General features: G+C 38.6%; 1 protein-coding gene and 1 long non-coding RNA gene across 2 annotated transcripts in view; both read right to left on the reverse strand.

Annotated features, from left to right (window-relative positions):
* The window catches only part of RASSF3 (Ras association domain family member 3), a 120,154-nt gene that overhangs the window by 65,986 nt on the left and 32,484 nt on the right, over nucleotides 1–21,684 (reverse strand). The window lies entirely within an intron of this gene.
* On the reverse strand, nucleotides 3,748–4,981 carry LOC148112838 (uncharacterized). The gene is made up of 2 exons (XR_015728745.1): nucleotides 4,875–4,981; nucleotides 3,748–3,970 (listed from the first exon to the last, which is right to left on the reverse strand). It is a non-coding gene; the product is annotated as an uncharacterized LOC148112838 (long non-coding RNA).

The following is a 21,684-nucleotide window of genomic DNA, read 5'->3' on the forward strand; positions in this document are numbered from 1 at the left end:
ACATTTTTTCTATAACAAGAAATTGTATTGCAAGTGTTAATACTGACAACATAAATACTGTAGGTTTCAGAGGTTTTAATAGATTTAGACTTTAATTTCTCAGATAGAACAAAACTCAAGGAAGAAGTATGTTTTCCATAATCAATGTGCAAAAGCTTTAGATATTTAATTGCTCTTAGCCAGAGGAATAAAACCAATATGTGAACACTGTGGTATCTGGTTTGTAATAACTAACAGCATACTGAGATGCCTGGAAACATTTATTTTAATATAGAATTTGCACTTGTATACATAGCAGTACTAAAGCCATTGATATAGTATTTGATCAACGGGAGGAGAGATCCTATGGAAACAATTTGTTGTGGTAGCTTGCTGTCAAATATTAAACTAGAGAATATGTGATCTGATGTCTTCTCAATAGTGCTGAAGTTCATTACATTGAGGTTAAAAATAGTCAAGCTGGTTTACATCTTTTTTCCTGCCATTACAGAGTTAGCAATGTGTTTTCTATCTATAGACTATCAATGGAAGAAGAAATTGGACTGCAAGATACACATTACAGTGTTGGAATAAATATCCTTCTGGGTTCAGCTCCAAGTGGGGAAAAAGACACTGGAAACATGGAGACTGCTTGAAAAGATGGTTTAATGATGGACAGGATCACATGGTTTGAGTTCCTGAACAGAAAAAGGGGCGAGATGCTGCGAGTCCCTGGGTTTTATGCCCTCTCTGGGTTTTGAACTTCCTGGGGCACAGGAAGAGTATGCTGATTGGTTGTCAGACTCCCATGGGGTGGGGGTTCTTAGCTAGCCTTGCTGGCTGATGTAATCTTCCCAGGTGCCATGTGGTGAGTTTCTGTTGCTAGATGGGTCCTATTGTACTGCAGATGATGGTCCATTGACAAAGGTAGGAGGAGGCAGAAAGCTGCTTTGTCTTTAAAACATGTTTCTCCATTTCTCATCCAGGGAAATATAATATTCTGCCTTTTTAATATTTCCTAAAATATTTCATTCTTCTAGGAGAGGGGTGAATGCTAACTTCCTGCAATAGGGAGTCATCAATTTATGACCTCAATTGAGCCAAAAATTTCCATTGTAAACAAGACAATTGTTAAATGACTTTTGCCCATTTTACAATCTTTCTTGTCACAGTTGTTAAGTGAATCACTGCAGTTGTTAAATTAGTAACATGGTTGTTAAGTAAATCTGCTTCGCCATCAACTTTGCTTTTCAGAAGTTTGTAAAAGATGATCACATGACCATGAGAAATTGTAATTGTCATAAATACATGCCAGTTGCCAAGCGTTGAATTTGGTTCACATGACTATAGGGATGCTTGCAATGGTTGTAAGTGTGAAAAATGGCCATAAATCACTTTTTTCAGCACCATTATAACTTTGAATAGTCACTAAACAAATGATTGTAATCAAGGACTACCTGTATATGTGTGTGTTGCAGAGATAATATTTTAAGAAATGGTACCTTTTGCATGACATGGCAACCATAACAGAAGGCAATAAAATGTCATTCAATTTGGGTTTTATTCTCAGTGATCTCAGACGCACCTGTGTGGGTCTTCTGTTTTTAGAACAATAAAGAAATGGTTTGACCCTGCCATCTTCCAGGACCTCTTTACAACTTTCCAGTAGTGTATATCTCTAATATTTCTTGGTCTCCCTTCCAAGCATTAACTAGATCTGATTTACTTATTTTTTTGATCAGCCATGATTTGCTGTCCAACAGGCAGTAACAGTTCGCAGACTTGTATGGCTTCAGAAATTAAAAAGTGGTTTACTATTTCTTAGCAAACTTTCTTTCTGAAACCACACAAGTCAGCCAACTGCTACTTCCAAAAAACTTTATTGCAACTGATAGAAATGTGAGGTGGTAATCTGTGACTTGTGCCATTTTGCAAATATAGATGATATAAATCTTCAAGGCAGGGAAATGAACAGCCAAATAGTCACTGACTCAAAAAGGTAGGAAGAAGAGGCCCAGGATTCAAACCTTAGGAAAAAATCCATAATGGGCAGGATTTTTGACTCTGTTTTATTTCTATGTGTAAGTCACTAAAATACAATTTGTTGCTGTTCAGGCACTAAGTTGTGTCTGACTTTTTGTGACCCCTATGAACCACAGCACGCTAGAGTCCCTGTCCTCCACTATCTCCTGGGGCTTGCTCACACTTGTGTTCTCTGCGTCAATGACACTAACCCCTTTTAGTAAAGTAGACAATTTAAAACATCACCATACCAACTTTAACAAACTGAATTTAGTTCTAGTCAAGTATTCTGAACTGTAAATATTTTAAAAGGTTTTGCTTGATATAATGAATGTTGGGTGGGAGGAAGATAATTCTGTCTAGAAAAGATGACTAATCACAACATTAGTGTTATGAGGTATTAAGAGGCTTGACAAGAATGCAAAATATTGTAGTGCTTTTCAAGGACTAACAAACTGACAGTCTTAATAGATAACTAATCAGTATATCATCCTCCTCCATAAACTTACCTACAGCAGTTAATACCACTGGTTAGTATGGCTCATACACTGAATCAGAAAAGTTCTGTTTCCTGAAATCTGTAGGAGTAATATTATAACTTCCTCTGCAAAACTTTCATTTGTTGTTTGTCATATTTCCCAAAATGGGGAAAATAGTCCTATATTTCAGTTACTAAAGGATGAGCTGATTATTCAACTAAAGGTAGATCAGATGTAATGTGAGTTCAGAAAGGGGGAGAATGAACAATTACGATAGCAAAAAAAAGGCTTAGGGCTTGCCTGAAAATATGAAAAAAATATCTTTAAAATATCCTCCACTTATAGTTTTCTATTAAAAAAATAAAATCTAGTTATTCAATATAGAAATATTGTGTATTATTTTTGTATTAAAAGCCTTAGTGATGCAGTGGTTAGAATGCAGTATTGGAGGCTAATTCTGCCAACTTCCAGCAGTTTGATCCCAGTTCAAGATTGATTCAGCTTTCTATCTTTCCAAGGTCAGTAAAATGAGGACCCAGGTTGTTGGGGGCAATATGTTGACTCTGTAAACCACTTAGGGGTATAGAGCACTGTGAAGCACTATATAAGTCTATTGCTATTATTGGATATTTAGATTGTATATTTTAAGATGTATGCTTAAATTTAGAATAAGTGGTTATTTAGTTTTAAGGATTAATTCTATTGGGAATAAAATCTTGCTTCATTGTTTAAACAGCACACAAGTAGAAAGATTCTGTACAGTCATTATGATTATAATCTAATAAAGTGTCTAAAAGTTCAAAATCTTACAGAAAGCATATGAAATTGGGTGTGTTTCACTAAAATGGACTTTTCTGTATGATTATAATTTACTTTAGTTTGTAATAAACTGTTATTAGCTTATTCAAGATAAATATGAAACACTGCAAGTGGCAAACCAGCTTGATGTCTGCAAGTTCCTCTACATATATGTCCTCATGAGAAACATTATTTGTAGCCTTTAAATTTCAAGTGATGAGTTTACAACAGCAATTAATGAGATGAACTTTGAAGCTTTCACCTTCAGTTTAGCAGCTGTTCCCTAATTCAGCCTTTTGTAATCTGCATCCTCAAGATATTTTGGACTTCAGCCTTTATAAGCCTAGCCATTAAGACTATTGGCATTGAGTTTAGAGAGGCTTTAAAATGCCTGGTTTATCTCTTCTTTGCTCTAAAGCTATCTTCCCCCCTGTGTTATTACTATTGGGAATAATGAGAAAATCACCTGTTTATCAGTAATGAATGATTTATACAGTCCCTTTTTATTATTAAGCACATGTCTCTTAAATCTCTTAATTAATTCCATTAGTATGAATCATCGAGGCATTTTCCTATCATTTCTTTTCCAGACTTTTCATTTCCAAGTCTGCTTGGCCATTATCTTCACCACTTCTCACAGTGGAACACAGACAAAAGGCAGGAAGCATCATGAGTTCTTCAATGTTTTCTCTCTAGCCAATTTACAAGCAAATGTAAAAATCATTCATGGTTGCCCTGCCCTGAAAGCTATAATCATTCCCTATGTTGTCAATATCCTGTGCATTTTGTCTCCCCAAAAATTAAGGCTAATTCTTCCCATGTTTTAAATACTACTGTAAACCATGATTACAACATCACACTGTAGTTATGCAGCCAGACCATGGTTGTAAATTCCAGCATAAAGTTGAGAAGTGGACTAGGAAAGAGAATTATGCCTGAAGGCTGGAAAATAGATAGGAGTTTTATTTCTTCAGAATAAATCAATTTGGACTGTTCATAGGGATTGTGAAACTGACTAGGATTAAGAGAAAAGAGTTGGCCAGCAATAAACAGGGGTTTAATGTGATGGCCAAATGGCCTTTTCAAACTGTAAGATAGCAATCATAGATATACTGCCTTGGGGAAAGCTCCAAGGTCAGATAGCAAAGGGCAGAAAAGGGCAAAGGTTCAAAAGAATAAATGGAAAAATGGATCAACCACAAGCCTCATGGACTTCCACTATTGTATCAGAAACTATGGTATGTGCTTTCAGTTGTGCCACAGCTGACTTCTCCCTGCCTCCCTGAAATAAACTATCTCTGCTGTCCAAGGAGAATGATGGCTTATGATCACAGGGGACGGATGTGATGCCCGTGCAGGAGCAGAAGCAAAATTTGCCATAATTTTTGTATAATAACGTGTGTAATGGCACTCCAACAATAGTTGAATTATGATTTTTCCCCAAAAAAGGTTCCAGCTTCCAAGAACATATGATATATTCTTTTTCTCCTACCATGTCTGAAAAAACTTCCATTTTCCTCTTTCCTATGCACAAAGACTTTTTCTTGGTATCAGTTTATCCAAAGGTGCCAAGCCCTTAGGGGAATTGTATCTTACCTCAAAATGGATGCAGACACTTCAGGGGTCACTTTCCCATATCTCTGTTGACTTTATTTGCCATTTTCCTACAGATTCTCTGGTAGTTTACAGATCTGGCAGTTTGCAATTCTGCAGTTAATACAAAGGTAGATAATATTACCTTAATTAATTATTCTCTTGCTTATTTTTTGTGTCAGTGCTTTATAGTTCCTGTGCTTATGGTAACAGTTTGCAGAGTTAATTGCCTGAAGTCAGTGGCTCTTTTTGACAGCAATCTATTTCTCTCATCAAATTTCAGCAGATGCATGTTCTTGGTTCCAATTATTGTGTGTGATTATAGCTCTTAGCCAGCACCCAAGGACAAGGCATTTTTGCTATAATGTGAAGAAATCTCCAGCCATAGATAATACAACTGATAGCTAACACGGAATGTGGAAAGACACATAAATTCTAAATTATAAAGGTCCATAAAGTTCAATGGGAGGCAAAAGATCAAGCAGAAGCAAAATAGTAAGAAATAGTAAGAATCCAAATGTTAAATTCAATCTGTGGGTCAATACAACAGAAACCTAGTGATGATTTCACAACACCGAGCAAGGTTCAAAGCTAACATAATGACATCATTACAGATCTGGTATGATGTAAACTGAAAATGTTTAGGTAAATATTTTGTCTTAAGATATGTGAACCCAAATATCTGCATTTTTCATGAGCTTGATGGTGTCTCATCTTCTATATATGAGAATTTAATACTGGGTGCTCTGTATTTTAAGGAAGTGGAGTAGAATTTCTATGTTGGCTCTGATCTTTTTGATTCCTGAATCTCATTTTCACTCTGAGGATAAAGTCTTCCAGGAGTTCATTAAAGGTGCTTGACAGCGGTGGGTTTCACATTATGTTACTACCAGTTCGCCCCGCGTGTGCACGCTCGCTTCATGCACGCGCCTGCCTCCTGCACATGCGCCTGCCTTTCTGCACATGCATTTTGCTCATGCGTGTGCCTTTAGTGCATGTGCCCGGCCTCAAAAACGTGCCTAAATAGGATGGCATAGAGCCGGGGCAAGCCCACTCACCCATGATTTCTGCTACTGGTTTGCCAGTCCGAACCAGCTGAATACCACCTCTGGTGCTTTCTTCCCCCTAGTGTGGGAAGAAATATCCCTCTGGTTCAGTTCCAAGCTGGGAAAAAGACACTGGAAACATGGAGGCTGATTGGAAAGATGGTTTAATGATGAAGCAGAACCACATGGGTTTGTTGTTCTGGGTTCTGGAGTTGAGAGTGGGTGGTTTTTATACCTTATTTGGGTTTTGTATTTGAGCTTCCTGTTCCTGTGCAAGAACATGTCCTTTACTATTTTATTGGCTGTTGTTAGATTCCTATGGGGTCATGTAGGTGTTATGTAGGGGTCATAGCTGGCTCTATATGCAAAAGAGAAAATGGAAATCCTAGGTGTTTGTCTGAGCTAATTTTGTCAACCTTTTGTTTGTTGTTTATCTGAGTTTCTGTCTTGACCCAATCTTTCTGAATGGATTACCAAATCTGCATTTCTAAAAGATAGCCTCTGTTTTTGCTTGAGGCAGGGAAACTGGGGCTGGTTTCTGAATAGGCTGGCCCAATCTTTCTTAATGGGCACAAAATATCTCCTGGGGGCTATTAAGAAAGACTTGGTGGCTGCTTTCTGTCTCCAAGAACATGTTTCTCCATTTCTCCTTTAGGGAAATGTAATATTCTATCTTTTTAATATTTCTCAAAATATTTCATTCTTCTGTGGGGAGGGGTGCTGACTTTCTACACTAGTATAATGTGATAGGGTTGCTACAGTAATCACCTACAGTAACTCATACAGTAATTCACCTTCACTGTTCAAATGGATTATTGCATAATTGATAATTATTGAATTAGGGTTTTTTTTTATGGTTGAGTCACCTAGTCACTTGTGTAAGTGGTGTTCACATACTGTAATAAATAAATTAGAAATAAATAATATTTACTTTTTTTATTTATTTTACTTCAGATTTATATACCGCCCTTCTCCCTAGGGACTCAGGGCGGTGTACAGCCAAGTAAAAACACATAAATACATAGTACATAATACATAGATTAAGAACAGATTAAAAGGAAATATCTCAATTTGGCCCACAATTTAAAAAGACAAACAAATTTAAAATCATTTAAAATCATTTAAAAGGATTTGTTAGGCCAGCCCGGCTTGTTGAAAAAGGAAAGTTTTAAGGGAACGGCGGAAGGCACGAAGGTCTTGGATTCTCCTTATCTCTGGGGGCAGTTGATTCCAGAGGGTGGGAGCCCCCACAGAGAAGGCCCTCCCCCTGGGGGTCACCAGCCTGCATTGCTTGAATGATGGCACCCCGAGGAGGCCCTCTCTGTGGGAGCATACGGGTCGATGGGAGGTCGTCGGTGGCAGAAGGCGGTCTCGAAGATAACTAGGTCCTATGCCATGGAGCGCTTTAAAGGTGGTAACCAACACCTTGAAGCGCACCCGGAAGACCACTGGGAGCCAGTGCAGCTCGCGCAGGAGCGGTGTTATGCAGGAGCACCATGCAGTTCCTGTAATTACCCGTGGGGCCGCATTCTGGACCAGTTGGAGCCTCCGGGTGCTCCTCAAGGGGAGCCCCATGTAGAGAGCGTTGCAGTAGTCCAGGCGAGAGGTGACGAGGGCATGAGTGACTGTGCACACGGAATCCCGATCAAGAAAGGGGCGCAACTGGCGAATCAGGCGAACCTGACAAAAGGTCCCCCTGGCAACAGCCGTCAGATGTTCCTCCAAGGACAGCTGTGTATCCAGGAGGACACCCAGATTGCGCGCCCTCTCCACGGGGGCCAAAGACTCGCCCCCGATAGTCAGCGATGGAGTCAGCTGACTTTATTGGGATGCCGGGAACCACAGCCACTCGGTCTTGGAAGGGTTGAGCTTGAGCCTGTTCCTCCCCATCCAGATCCATACAGCCTCCAGGCACTGGGCCATCACTTCAAGGGCATCGCTGGGGTGGCCTGGGGTGGAGATGTACAGCTGGGTGTCATCAGCGTACTGGTGGTATCTCACCCCAAAGCCACGGATGATCTCGCCCAGTGGCTTCACATAAATGTTGAACAGAAGGGGCGAGAGGACCGACCCTTGCGGCACTCCACAGATGAGAGGCCTCGAGGTCGACCTCTGCCCCCCTGTCAACACAAACTGCGACCGGTCGGAGAGGAAGGAAGAGAATCACCGTAGCATGGTGCCCCCCATCCCCAACTCTTCCAGCCGGTGCAGCATGATACCATGGTCGATGGTATCAAAAGCCACTGAGAGATCTAATAGGACCAGAACAGAGGAGCAACCCCTGTCCCGAGCCCTCCAGAGATCATCAACCAACGTGACCAATGCCGTTTCCGTGCTGTGCCCAGGCCTGAAACCCGACTGGAATGGATCTAGATAGGACGTTTCCTCCAGGAATTGTGGAAACTGTCGTGCGACCACACTCTCAACAACCTTCACCACAAAGCGAAGGTTGGAGACAGGACGGTAGTTAGCCAATACTGCTGGGTCCAGGGAGGGCTTCTTGAGGAGAGGCCTCACCACTGCCTCTTTCAAGGCAGCGGGGAAGTGACCCTCACTCAACAAAGCATTGATAATTCCCTGGAGCCAGCCTCGTGTGACCTCCTGGGAAGCCAGTACTAACCAGGAGGGACACAGGTCCAGTAAACATGTGGTCGCATTAAGTCTCCCCAAAATCCTGTCCACGTCATCCGGAGTCACAGAGTCAAACTCTTCCCAGGTAACATTCTCAAGACTATTCCTCGCCATCCTGCCCGGATCTACCCAATCAGAGTCCAAATCCCGCCGGATCTGAGCGATTTTGTCATACAGATATCGTCCGAAATCCTCAGCCCTGCCCTCCAAGGGGTCCTCCCGCACTCCCGGGTGAAGCAGGGAGCGGGTCACTCTGAACAGGGCCGCCGGACGATTCTCTGATGACGCAATAAGAGCGGAAAAGTAATTAGACTTCGCCGCTTTTATCGCCACTAGGTAGGTCTTAATATGCGACCTTACCAGTGTATATTTAATGAAATATATTTTCATTAAAACACCTGCCAGAATGACACATTATTAAAAGTGCATCTAAAGGATGAAAGAACAGAAAAACATTTTTGGGAAAATATTTCATGTTTAGGCAGCATTGAGGTCTGGATGGTGGGGGGGTACGGAAGGATTTATACTCCTTGCAGACAGCTGGTCAATTGCATTCTTTCAGAAAGTAGTTGAGGCCAACTGGAGGTTTATCTGTGTTGTCACCAGAGTAGAGCAAATGGATGTGGAGCCTTCTTGGAATTGTTGAAAGGGACTGTGTTGTAGACTGGAGATAGATGATGATGTCATATTTCCTCCAGTGGTGGGATTCAAGTAATTTAATGACCGGTTCTCTTCTCTAATGATTTCTTCCAACAACCACTTTGCCAAACTGCTCAGAAAGGTAACGAAAAGTTCTCCCGAAGTTGTACGAACTGACTGAATCCCACCACTGATTTCCTCCCTCTCTGTTGAGAGAGGGCTGTTCAATTTTGACCCCTTTTTCAAACCAGCTGTCCTCTCTGTCCAAAATGTGGACTTTGCTGTCTTCAAAAGAATGGCCTTTGTCTTTTAAATGCAGATGGACTGCTGAATCTTGTCCTGATGGGTTTGTTCTCCTATGTTGTGTCATGCATTTATGAAGTGGTTGTTTTGTTTCCCCAATGTACAGATCTGCATATGACTCGCTGCATTGTACTGCATATATCATGTTGCTCAGTTTTTGTCTGGGTGTTTTATCTTTGGGCTTGTCAAGCTTCTGTCTTAGTGTATTCTTGGGTTTGAAGTGCGCACATATATTGTGTTGGCTGAAGATCCTCCCGAGCTTTTCCAATATTCCTGCAATGTATAGAATGACAATGTTGCTTCGTTTATTGTTCTCTTCGTTGTCTGTTATGGAGGAGCTCCTGTAAGATATTTTTTGAGATTTGATGAGGGCCCACTTGGGATAACCACATGTTCTGGGAGCTTCCTGTGTGTGATGTATTTTAGTTCTTTTTCTTTTGCATCTTTGCTGGTAGGCAGGCCTTCAGCTCAGTGGTGTAGGGTTCTGATGGCTCCCATTTTGTGCTCCAGTGGGTGGTGAGAATCAAAATGTAAATACTGATCTCTGTGTGTGGGTTTTCTGTAAACTTCAATGTTAACTTTCATTACCCATCATCCAGCCAGAGCTGAAGAAGGTTCTTGGATGAGAAGCGAAACATCTTCAAAGAAAAACCAGAAAGTCCAGTTGCCTCTTAAAAAAGCACGTTTGGGACAACCATGACCTGGATGACTGAGAATCTCCATAGACAAGAAATGCTAATGTTTCTATGGAGAAAGTGACCAAATGAGTATATGTAATTGTAGAGTAATTTTTCATTGAACAGCCCAAAGCATGTATTCCAGTAGAGATAATTCCTTGGATGGGCTCTAAGCATGAGTCCAAAAGCTCAGAAGAGTACATCTCTGGTACCGGTGACTGACCCAAATTCGATCTCGCATCATTTTTGTTTATAAAACCCAAATGCCTAATATCTGAAAGATAAACATATGAGGAATCATCATCAACTTGTCTCATCTAATCAAGCCGGGAGTTATTGATGCAAACCCCATCAGTTATAGAATTTCCACTGGTGGGGTCTAGGAAGAGAGCCTTCTCTGCTGTTGCTCTTGCCCTGTAGAACATCTTGCCTCCAGTGGTGAGGTAACCCTCCCCCCTCTTTTGGGAAGAGTGTAAACACATGCACCTAACATGGGGATGTAAAAGTGGTATGCAATCCTAGGGGTAACTTTTGTAATGCTTAACTTTTTAAAATTCTGTTTTAATATTCCTTTTAATTATGTTTTTATCATTTTATTATAAACTGGCTGGAGTCACTTAGGTGAGATGGGCAGTATAGAAATTTGATAATTAAATAAAATAAATATGGGACATGAAAGGAAATGCATTTTTAATATGCTTACAGTGTCTTAACTCCTAGTTGGAGCAGCTGGCTGTCTCAGATAAGCATCATCTTCCTTTGGCCATGTGACTATATTACAGCACCTGCTGACCCTGCTCCATCTGTCACTTATTCTTGCTGAAAGGCAATCCTTTCATTCAGTTACCACCTGGGACCATTCCGGCATTTCTGACGATCCTCCATAATCTCTGTTTCATGAAAAGAATTGCTTCCAGCAGTCTTAGTCTGCTACCAACAAAAATAGTAAATAATCCAATGGCATTTTAGAAAAGCAAATATATTATAGCAATCTGCAAGTCTAGTTCCTAAGAAGAGCCTGTAGTACAGTGGACTAAAGCACTGTTATTAACATCTGCTGCTTGCAATTACTGCAAGTTCAAATCTCACCAGGCTCAAGGTTGACTCAGCCTTCCATCCTTTCAAAGGTAGGTGAAATGAGGACCCAGATTGTGGGGGCAATAAACTGACTTTGTATAAATATACAAAAGTATGAAGGCTATTGCTTAACGCATTGTAAGCCACCCTGAGTCTCCGGAGAAGGGCGGCATATAAATTAAAGCAAAAAAAAAAAATCACTCTTACCTTGGAAGAGAAGACGCACACGCATGCATATACAGTATACCATCTAGGCTAGGAATTACATAGTGGAAAATAGAAGAGAGAAAATAGAGAAAAATGAAATAGAAGAAGTAAAGAGGTAAACGTGAAGGCTATACAGCACTTCAGATTCAGTTCCAGAAAATATGTTTTGATGTGCACAGAGATGCAAACATAGCACTGAAAAGCCCTATTTGCTATCTGTAGAAGATAACAACTCCTCCATTTGTTTATCTCTGATCCTTCTGTTTCCTTTCCTTTCTATAATGCCCTTATTACCCAGGTATCCCAATTAAAGTTAATAAAATATGAAAATACTAGAACTATAATGATACTATGCTGAAGAAAATATTCATATTCCCTGATATATCGTAAAAGAATTAACTTGTGAATTAATTTCAGTACTAGTCACTGCAAGGACAATAATCTTGAGCTGAAAATTGCTTACTTTTTTTTTTTATTTCACATAATGCATTTGTCTAAACAAATGGTGTTTTTTGTAGAATTTTGAATACCACTTTTTATTCTTTCCACTAATTGCTGATAGTATAGAGGAAGATTTGCAATAATGAAACAGAGATTTTGGGGGTTTAAATATAGCTTCCAACTGTGGAAGCTTAGCCTGTTTATAAGTTCTAGGAGAATTCTAAGCTTTCAATGCCCTGCAAATGCAATTTGACTCTCAGCATCTGTCACGAAAACTGTAACTTGAAGAGGGTACCTATCATAAAATCAGACTGGTAACTTTTATATGATGTAGAAAATTCAGTCCCCAGTTATTTTTCCATACCCACTGCCCTCCCTCACATCTGCTCTCAGGTATTTGCACTTAATCTTCATTAATACCTTAATATTAATGAACAGGCACAAGATTTGTACATTGGCAAAAGACAGAAATTTGAATCTCAATCCTATGTACATTCCTACTCTCAGGGTTTTGTAGTACAGTAAAACCACCAAAGCAATTTTAATATAGCTATGCCTTGCCAATTTGGAAGACAGTCTTTCCAGCATATTTAACAACTCCCTAATCAAAATTTATTTCTTTCCTATATTTGTAATATTTTGCATTTCTACCAATATGAATATTAAAATGATGAAAAGAATAAAGGAGAAGAGTAGCCTAGATACTGAAACAAAAAGAATAAGAGTCTTCTGAAACCACCTAGGTATACTGAATCGCAGTCACAGCAAGTAGAACACTCTAACAAAGGCAACCTGCACTATGTTTGAGTTGGGCAGAAATATAAATTTATTTAATTAATATTTAATTAATTAATTAATATTTAATTAATTAATTAATTAATTTAATTAATAAATATGCAAAAAATCCCTTCTGATTGTTATCTAATAGAATCATCATTGATTAATCATTAACTTTTTTGCATTCACCTAAAACCCTAAAAACTAGGAAACATTGCTTCTTCTATATCAGATGGAGTTCATTAACTAAATTTTGTTTATTTGGTCAAAGTTGTCTTTTGCTACCCAACACATAATGTTGAAAATTATTTACTAAATAATTTCTATCTAATATTATATTAATTGATCTTGAAATATGCTATTATTAAAATAATTCAACAAAACCATCATAAATAGAAAGAGCCACAATCCAATGTAACCATCCTTACTAGAGACAATCATATTAACTGACAAAGAAGTCTGCATTCAATAAAACACTTAAAATAACTTTTTGAGAATTATAAAGTCTTAATTTGGCATTTAATAGGGCAACTACAAATATTTATTGCTAATGCTTTGCTCCATGACTACACAAAATGTACAGTTCCAATGGAGGAACAGAACATTTACAGTTACATTTTAATACTTGGACAGATAAAGCATCATAACACTCCTTCCAACTTTGCAGATGTTGCTGGTTCCGTGTAATTATAGGATGACATTAGTCCTAAATACAATTCAACAGTTGCTTTCTTCATGAGCTTTTAATAGTTCACAGGCATAGAAAATATGAAGCCTCTGGATACCAGTATGTTTCCAGATACTTCCTTTCCTATTTGTTTTTTTAAATTATTATTATTAATTTTATTTGCTACCCATCTTGCCACAAGTCCACTCTGGGCAGTTTCCCAAGTTAGTGTTCTGACCTAGGCTTCCTGATATAGTAAAAAGCACACAATTAGTCCCAAAACCCCCTTTTTTTATTTAAATAGTTATGAATTCCTTTCTTTTCTTTTCTTTTTATTAAAGTTTTATTACACACATATTAAAACAATTCCTTTCGTTCACAGCACATGCTAAATCACCAAGAGTTTATAAATAGTTCAACAGAAATCTGCCACAGTCCTTCGGATAAGGCTGGTAAACACCCACCTTTATCTTCTTTGACATGCTGCCAAAGACCTAATTGGCAATTATCTTGGCAAGGCCACATGGAAACATAGAGTAAAAAACGGAGCTTCAAAGTACAAACCAACACCATCCACAACATTGCTTCCTACAAAGGCCCACGTACCTTTGCTCTTCTTTTATATCTTATGGGAGGGGCCAATCATCTCCAAGCCTTACTCCCAAGTCGTCCCTTTTGTTTTAACTGTTCTTGCCTTCTGGCAGCTCTACGCATACGCACACTGCATCTCTGATGTCCGACTCTGGAGGCTCCAGAGTCCGCACATAACTCCCAGATGGCCCTGGCCCCATCTCTGCCTCCGACGCAGAGCCCTCATCTGAGCCTTCCCCAGACTCCAGGACTGGCCCATGTTCCTCCCCAGCCTCCTCATTGTCCGACTCTGCTGCCAGCTCCGCAGGCTGCTGGCGGACCGCAACAGTTAGATTGGTAGGTTAGCTTTTCCTCCTGATTTTATTTATCTGATAATTTTAAGAAAACTAAATAGGAAGTGGGCATGGTGCAATGCCAAGGATCTCTAGTTTCATCTTAAAGATCCTACAGAAAAAAAGTAGTGAAATAATGGATGAGCACTCCATAAAAGACAAAGCTGAGGTGAGATGATGGAGAAACTACGTGTGGACTGGCAGATGAGGCAATGGAAAACAGTTGTTTTATTAAACGTTTTCAAAACTAGGCCGCATGGTTATATTTTGGGGAAATATGACAATCCTGTATGTTCTCAAAAATCCAGATGCTTCCACTAACCAAAAAGATTGCTCTAACCTTGATTATTATAATCTGGATTGCAAGATATCAGTCACAAAGTAATTATTAACATATTAATACAGATATTGTATAAATTACAAAGTAATTTTTGATAGTGTTGTGCATTTTAGTGCCTGGTGTAATACATGTATTTTTTGTCTTAAACCTTACAGCAACTGTCTTTTTGGCATATATTTATGTACTTTTCAAGGAAACATTTCTCCCATTAATTATTTACATCTTCAGCAAATGACATGTCTATATACACAGCAGACACATACATTTTGAAATAGCTCAAAAGGACAGGAGTGTTTGTTTCACTTTTTTTCTTCAAATGGAACTTCTATATAAGGATTCATATTATTATGAGAAGATTCTGCCCTGGCTAGCTCAGCACTTTTAAATTTAATGAAGCCAAACAGTCAGAATGAAGGAAGGCAGACAAGGCATGAATGTCAGGGATAGAAATAATTGCTGGAAGTAGATAACAAACCTGCCAAAATCTACTAAACAGCTATTGCCAAAAACACATTTTCCTCTCCTGGGAGAATTTGGAAAATAGTAAATCCCCAAATGTGCAGGAAGAAACAAACATTGCTTGCAGAACTTCTATGCAACAATAAATGTTTACCGTATTCATCTATCAAAGTTTTGTTTTGTTTTTGGAGGGGTTACATTTATATCCGGCCTTTCCTTTTAAGACAGCAATAATACTAAGAATACAACAGATAAATAGTTTCTGCACAATAATTAAATAGTTTAAAGGACAATTTTATAAAACCACTGAAAACAACCACCACCATCAGCAGCAGCTGATCTGCCACTTTCCACCCTTTAGGACAAAAAAGGATTGGGAAAAGCTGTGAAAAGATTTGCCCTGTAATGTCAAGGGGTATCTCTGTGTTAGGAAAGTGATGTGCCACATTGTTTGGCAAAAGAAGAGCATACCTTGGACAGGTATTCCAATTGCTTAGAAAAATTAGTAGAAAGAATAACGTGTCTTGAAAATACGACTTTAGACATACAAAGATCCTAAAATTCATGCATACTTATAAGCAGTGGTGGGATTCAATTTTTTTAACAACAGGTTCTGTGGGCGTGGCTTAGCTGGGGGTGTGGCTTGGCAATCATGTGACTGGGTGGGCATGGCTAGCTGGTCATGTGACTGTGTAGGCGTGGGTAGCTCATCATGTGACCGGGTGGGCGTGGCTATGTGCATAGGGACTACTCAGAGGGCTGAAAAAAGTCATTTCTGACTGGGCCTCGCACTTTTGACCGGTCCTCACACTTTGACCATCCTCACATTTATGCCTGTGCAGCTTTCTTAACAACCATGTCACTCATTTCACAACTGCTTCTCTTCACCATGGTGACAAGATAGGGCAAAAACGTAAAATGTGAGGACAGTCGTAAGTTCGAGGACTGGTCAAAAGTGCGAGGACCAGGACTTCCGGTTGGTGAATCCCAGCGATATGGCGCTGTGACAGCAATCACTGCTTGCAGCACCACTTTTTTGTTGCGTTTTGGGGTCCCTTCGAGGCGTGGGAGCTCGGAGAGCTCCGCGGACGATAGCGGGGTGTCAGCAGGCAGAGCAGTGAGGCGCAAGCACTCTCTGCTGGACTGACTACCGCTGTCAAACTAACGCGGCGCGTCTGCTTTAAATGGCAGACTTGAAGCTGTGATAGCCAACAAAAGACAGGAAGCAAGAAGATTTCGGTGAAGTTGTTGCCTATGATCATTCGTACTACTCTCCCTTAAACACGCTCGGAGTGAGTTCAATTGGATTGTGCTGGCTGCGTCGGATAAGAAGGATCCTGGAAGGAATTGGCGGCGATTGTGAGGTTGGAGGAGATTGGTGGGAGATGAAATCGCAGACGTGCTGGTGAGACTGAGGACACTTTTAGAAAGGGAGACGGAGCCTTCAGTGGATTGGATTGATACTTTGTTTTGAGCAAACAAACTCTGGAAAGTTAAGAGTGTGGAATAGACTAATTGAACAAAGGAACTGGATTTTGGAAGTGCGGTAGCTGTCAGGACTAATAATAAGACTGTCTTGAGCCGAGAGACTGAGAAGGAGCACTTGGGGAAGATAACATGGCTGATGAAATCTGAATGACAATGCAAATGGAGAGTGATTGAACTTAAGAGCAACGCGAAGCAGATCATACAGCAAAGCGTGCCTGCTGCATCATTGTAAAAGAATTTTTTATATTTTTGGTTGCTTTTCCCCTTTGCTCTCTTATGACTGAGAGAAGTTATTGAGCAATTAATCTATCAACGAGTTGGGCAAATAACAACAACAAAGAAAAAAAAAACATTAGAAAATTTATATATCTACAAGTATATATCTATATTAATATTATATATATTACATATTCCATTTTAGATAATCTAAATTAATTGTGAACTTATTTAAAATTTATTAAGTACTTTTTAGATTTTTTTATTAAGGAATTTATATACGCTATAATTTTTTATATTCTATAATTGGATTTTTCCCTTTCTTCTCCTCCTTTCTTCTTTCAATTATTGATTCTTAATTTTGATTAGCTTTTTATAACTTAAAATATTGAATATTGAGATTGCATAATTATCTATATGTGTACTTAGATTGCTTAAGATATATTAGAAAGTCATCAGTGCTTAAGTGTTAAATAAGAGTAGGTAAAGATAATTTGCTTAAATAGTGGTAGCAGGTGAGAGGGTTATCTTAGTTCAAATTAGTTTAACTATTAATTGATTAATAAGTGATTTATTACAAGATAGGTTTGTGCAACAGATAAAAATTTGAATTATTGATTCGTATTACTAAACAATATTGAATAGTGGAACGGAAGGGAACGATATAATATAAATTCATTTGATAGAGGCAGTTAAATATTGGTGGATGACAATTTGGAAAAACATTGAAAATATAACAAGAAAACAGAAAGAGGTATTAAAAGAGATGATGAGCTTCTCATCCACGGTGACAAAAACAGGAAAGAAAACATCCTCAAATCCCACGATCACAACGACATCACCTGCTACACAGAAATTGACTGAAGGTTTCTCTAAAATGGAGAAATCAGGAATGCTACCCACAATGCAAGCAATGCAATCAACATTGACAGCAATACAGGACACGATGATTATGTTACAAGAAAAAATGTCTAGTAACCATACTGAACTGAAGACAGATATTAGGGCATTAGATCAAAAAATGATTGGCATACAGGAATCGATACAAACTAATACACAGAAGATTAAAAAGATGGAAGTTAAAATGGAACAACAGGAAAAAAAATTAGATACGGTTGACCAAAAACTGATGGAACAGAACAGGGAATTGGCAGACTCAATTACCCAATTGGAAATGGATCGAGCCTCCTTCTACCTCCGTTTCCAAAACATTGCGGAAGATAAGGAAGAAGATCTGTGCCAGGTGATGGCAGAATTAATTGCTGAGGTGTTGCAACAAGATAAATTGGACATTATAAAGGAAATTGACGAGGCGTATAGGGTCCAGACAAATTATGCACGAAGAAATAAATTGCCAAGGGAGGTGCATATAAGATTTGCAAGGAAGAAGGTAAGGGATATCCTCTATAGTATGGCAAGAGATGAGCCAATCATGTATAAGGGAAAGGAGGTGATCATATTGAAACAAATCCCAAGGAGGGTAAGGGAGATAAGGAGAGATTATAGGTTTTTGGCTACTCAATTAAACAAAAGGAATATTCTCTTCAGGTGGATCTTACCAGAAGGCATGTGGATCACGTGGCAAGGGAATAAAGTTAAGATAGATAGCTTAGTAGCAGCTCAAGAGTTCCTGGATCAATTACGAGCATCTGAAGAGGATCAAAGTAGTAAAGAGGAGTTAGAGGCGGAAACATCGAAAGAAGAAGCAACCCAGCAGATAAGAGAGAAAGAAGGGACATCGAAGGAAAAGGAGGACGAAGATAAGGATAGTAAGGAGACAAAGAAAGACCAAAGTCCACAAAGAGTCACACGTGCCAAGAAGTATTAGGATAGTATACAAAAATTAAGAGATGGATGATTGGAAATTGATATCGGTTAACGTAAATGGCCTAAACGATAACAAAAAGAGGGAATTTTTTTTTACAAAATTAGCTAAACAAAATATGGATATAGTGTGCCTTCAAGAGGTCCATATTAAAAAGGAAAATCAAAAATATTTGGAATATAAGAAATTGGGGAATCTTTATGCATCCCTAGCTGATAAAAAGAAAAGGGGAGTAGCATTGTACATCAAGAAGGGAATAAAAGCCGAACTAAAATATGCAGACCCGAAGGGAAGGGTATTAATGGTGGAAGTTAAAAGAGGCAACAGTCCAATCTTACAGCAATTGCTAACAGCAATTTATGCCCCGAATGAAAACCTAGGAGACTTTTATAAAAAATTAGGAGAGAGATTAAGCATGATGGATAAGAGCAAGATTTGCATAATTGGCGATTTTAATGGGGTAATAGATTCAAATAGAGATTATAAGGGGACCAAAGGTAAAAAGAAAAAGAGAAAAAATTTACCAAAACCATTCTTTGATATGGTAGAAGAACTCAATCTAGTGGATATTTGGCGGGTTCTGCACCCATATCAGAGGCAGTATACATATTATTCTAATCCTAAGAAATCTTGGTCTAGGATTGATATGATGTGGATAAGCAGAGATATAGGGTTAGATATTAAGTCAACAGAAATCATGCCCAACATTTGGGCAGACCATAATCCGTTAGAGGTTAAATGGGAATGTACACACAAGAGAAGAAATACAAGATGGAGATTAAATAATCAATTTCTAAAGGACAAGCAAAATGTTGAGAAAGTAAAAAAAGAATTAAATCTATTTTTTGAAGTAAATGAAAAGGAAGCAACATCTCGAGGTATCATATGGGATACAATGAAAGCATATATAAGAGGACTAGCAATATCGTATAGTGCACACAGGAATAAGGAAAGAAGAGAGAGGCAGAAGGCACTGATAGAAGAATTAGGGAAAGCCGAGAGGGAACTACAACATAAACCAGATAATAAGGATGTTAAAGAAAATTGGATGGTTATACGGCACAAATTAAATGTTATAGATCAAGAGGAATTGGCGTACAAAATGAAACGAACCAAACAATATTATTTTGAAAATGCAAACAAGCCGGGCAGGTGGCTGTCCTATAGGTTAAAAAAAGAAAAAGAGAAAGGCATAATTCATCAATTGGAAGACCCGGAAGGCCACCTCAACAATAAACAGGAAGATAAATTGGAGATTGCCCGAGAGTATTATGCAGCTCTGTATGCGGAAGAACAAATTCCTAATGAAAAGGTGGTCCAATACTTGTCAAAAGAAAACCTTCCAAAAATTGGGGAAGAGGATAAAGAAATACTTAATAAAGAAATAACGATGACAGAATTAAGGATGGTAATATCAAAACTTAAAAAGAACAAATCCCCAGGCCCAGATGGACTTCCAGGGGAATTTTATAAAAATTCGGATTTGGGAGAAATTTTGTTACCAAAGTTGTTAGAAATTTATAATGAGGCCCTAACAGAATCCAAAATTCCAGAATCATGGAGAGAGGCGTATATTACTCTCCTCCAAAAAGAAGGAGAAGACCCAAAATTAATTAAAAATTACAGACCGATATCCCTCCTGAATACGGACTACAAAATCTATATGGGTATTTTAGCAGGAAGGCTAAAAATAATTTTGAATAAAATAATACACAGTGACCAAAATGGATTCCTCCCTGGGAGGCAAATCAGGAACAATACAAGGATGATAATAGACATATTGGAATACTATGAGGAACACCCGAACAAAGAAATGGCATTGGTCTTTGTCGATGCCCAAAAGGCATTCGACAATCTTAATTGGCAATTTATGAAACAACAAATTATCCAAATGGAATTCGGATCAAATTTTGTCAATACGATATCCACAATCTATCAAAAACAAAAGGCTAACATATTACTGAATGGAGAATTAACTAAGGCTTTTCAAATTAGAAAAGGGGTCCGACAAGGGTGCCCTCTATCCCCACTTCTATTTATCTTAGCGCTAGAAGTATTCTTGAGAAAGATTAGGAACAATAATGAAATAAAGGGTCTGACAATCAGAAAAGAGATATATAAGACACAGGCATTTGCAGATGATGTGGTATTAATCATGGAAGAACCATTAGAATCAGGCACTAAAATTTTGGAAGAATTGGGCAATTACGGGGTGGTAGCAGGCCTTAAATTAAATAAATCCAAAACTAAATTATTAACAAAAAATATGACGGAGGTGAGGAAAAAAGTACTGGAAGAATCAATGGAGATCCAAACCGCCAAGAAGGTAAAATACCTGGGGGTCTGGATTTCATCAAGGTGCTCGGCCCTCAGAGAGGATAACTATTTACCATTGATTAGAAATATTAAACAGGATCTGGAAAAGTGGGGAAGACTACAGATATCATTATTAGGCAGAATCGCGGCAATAAAAATGAGCATATTACCCAAGTTATTGTATCTATTCCGAACGGCCCCTGTTAAATTAGATAAAAAATTCTTTCTGGAGCTCAATAGCATCATCAGGAAATTTATTTGGGAGGAAAAGAAACCAAGGATAGCAATTAGGAATTTACAGGACAAGAAGGAAAGAGGGGGTTTCGGATTACCTAAATGGGAGTTATATCAAAAAGCTGCAAACCTAGTATGGCTGAAAGAATGGGCAACCCTGAGAAATAAAAGACTGTTAACCTTAGAAGGGTATGATCTCCAGAAGGGTTGGCATGCATATCTCTGGGATACTGGGAAGAAGATAAAAACTTACTTCCATAGACATAAAATAAGGGAGATCTTGATACAACTATGGGGAGAGATGAGACAGAAGCACTATAGGAAAATTCCGAGATGGCTTTCCACCATGGAGGCTATAATATATCCAAATGTATTAGAAATGGGTAAAACGGTCAGATACAATGAATTATTAGATGGGGGAGGGAACCTTAAAACAAGGGAAGAATTGATGGAACAAGGTATTTCTATAGACTGGTGGCCATATAACCAAATTAAATCCAGATATAAAAAAGATAAGGAGGAATTTGGCATTGAAATGAGCATAAAT

The sequence above is a fragment of the Pantherophis guttatus genome, chromosome 7, assembly GCF_059756535.1.
Source record: "Pantherophis guttatus breed Tessera chromosome 7, ASM5975653v1, whole genome shotgun sequence".
NCBI lineage: Eukaryota > Metazoa > Chordata > Lepidosauria > Squamata > Colubridae > Pantherophis > Pantherophis guttatus.